Source organism: Poromitra crassiceps (genome assembly GCF_964638095.1).
Source record: "Poromitra crassiceps genome assembly, chromosome: 11".
Classification (NCBI taxonomy): domain Eukaryota; kingdom Metazoa; phylum Chordata; class Actinopteri; order Beryciformes; family Melamphaidae; genus Poromitra; species Poromitra crassiceps.
The window spans coordinates 35924746-35926918 of record NC_139643.1 but is presented as its reverse complement, the minus strand read 5'-3'; the positions used below and the strand labels follow the sequence as shown (position 1 = coordinate 35926918).

Sequence of the window (2173 nt, the reverse complement as noted above, 5' to 3'; positions counted from 1 at the left end):
CACACAACACACCTTTTTTCACACTGCACCTTCCCTCACTCACACCCCTTCCTCCCCTCGGATGTTGCCCACAGGATATGCTATCCACACTCACACATACAAGCATGTGCGCGCGCACACACACAAACACACGCACATGCACACACGCACACGCACACACACGACAACACCCACCCACTCACTCACATGCACATATCACTGTACCAAAGCTAAATAGTATATATCAGAGCTGCTGTATTGAATGCATAATTTATATACACAAATTGAGTTTTATATTGATATTAAATTATATATTCTGTTTTAATGAAATGCAATGTGTGAATAGAATAAAGTGCTGTGGCTGGATTTGAAGGTCACATTTCTATACGATCTCCTCTCCTTGTTTCCTGTCATATTTCTTTCCTCCCAGATGATGATGATTATAATGAGCCATGGATGCAGGCAAGGGGGATAATATGTACGCTAGAAAATTGAGTTTGATATTTGAGCATATGCGTTCTCAACATGGAGTATAAGATGGAAGAGGCAGTCGTACGCGAGGCTGTCAAGGTCATGCTTCACCATGGGAAAGTACAAATGTGGGTTGACAAGCGACCCATAAGCCACAAGGTTCATAAATGGAAGATCAAACAGTCTGTCTCTCTGGTTTACTGTCTGCTTTGCTTAAATACATTGAGTGCAAGATTTAGTGTTCACTTGTTTGAGTGGGTGGGGGGGTCGTTTAGTTTTGTCGTATTATTATGATAGTAATATTTTACATTCCTCCTGTTTGTGGCTGTTTAAGGTGTGCTAATACAGCGCTGAATGGGAGTATTGATCTATATATTAGACAAGCAATGTTCAGGTTTTTACAATCCTAAAGAAAAGTCATACATTATGGAATGTAACTTACTCTGTTATGAATTATATAGAGGAGGGCATTTTGAATTGTTTCATCAAGCCACTGGAGGTTTTCCACTGCAAGACTTTGGCTCCCCCTCCTGCTTAAAGGGAGATAGTGCAGACATTTTGAACAATATCTAGGCAGTTTTGCCACTTAAGATCGCTTACATTTCATAACTTGATATATGTTTATTTTCAAGATATCTACCTTTATTTTTACTAGTAGTTTTTTTCATTACACATTATTCACTCATTTAGGACTAAACTCTAATGCAATTCTGCTAGTTATTATTTATTAGTATAGTATCTGATTAGTTGCAATTACACTCTTTTCGATGTTCCATTGTTGCTAGCTGCAATTGAACACAGACATGGATTAGTTTTTCAATATTGTTTTTTTCCATTTGGCTAGCAAAATCTACAATTGTATGATCAACATCGTTTGACTAGTCATTGCCATTTGTCAAGTATTAAAAAATGTCTACTAGCAAAAATTATATCTTCATTTGGAATAAAAACTAGAGGTTATCAAAATACTACTGATCACTATTTAATGACTATTAGTAACAAGTAAAAATTAGAATAGTAACTAGAAATAGCAACTAGTAGTAACTAATGAATAATAACTAGTAAAATTGAAAGACTAGTGAAGTTGGTATCTAAAACGTGTAGCTCCACAAGATAAAAAATAATAATTTACTAGTAAGAACATAAAAATGACCAAAGTGGTTGTGCGTAAGTTTTTTGATACCAAAAATCAAATGAGTACCTATGAAATTATAACTAGTATATCTAAAACTATAATAGCAGTAGTTAAAACATGCACAAAAGTGGCTATTTGTTTTAGTGGCTAGTGCATGGGAAAGAAATTGCAACGGCTAGCCACACTAGTTCATATAAATTTAATTTTCATGCTTTGTATTGCAGGAACACTGGAGGGTTTCTTTCTAAAACACTAAGCAGCCATTTGGGGAAAATGTTGCTTGATGTTCTTCATTCAATTTGCCAAATATACAGATCATTCCATAATCTAAAACACTGCTATTTCATAAGGTCTTCATATATAGCCAACAAATTTCAATACTATTGTGAGTTACTGAACTCAAATAATATAGTGACTCGGGCCATCATGCCGACAATAACTTTGATAGAGTGTGATAATTCATTTTAGAATGAAACTCATGGAATAAAATTGATTTTGTCCGCTAATGTAACCAAACTTATCCATCAACCACACACACACATACAGTCGTAAAATTACATTTATATTTCATAACTGCCATATTGAATA

At 34.9% G+C, this 2173-nt stretch overlaps 1 protein-coding gene across 1 annotated transcript in view; it reads left to right on the top strand.

The window, feature by feature from the left end:
• Positions 1 to 358, top strand: part of LOC310785319 (cAMP-regulated phosphoprotein 21-like) — a 12053-nt gene extending 11695 nt beyond the window's left edge. Inside the window, exon 19 of the mRNA XM_083646345.1 lies at positions 1 to 358. This exon is cut by the window's left edge and continues 236 nt beyond it. The gene's annotated coding sequence lies outside the window, so the exon portion shown is untranslated.
• Positions 359 to 2173: the final 1815 nt, after the last annotated feature.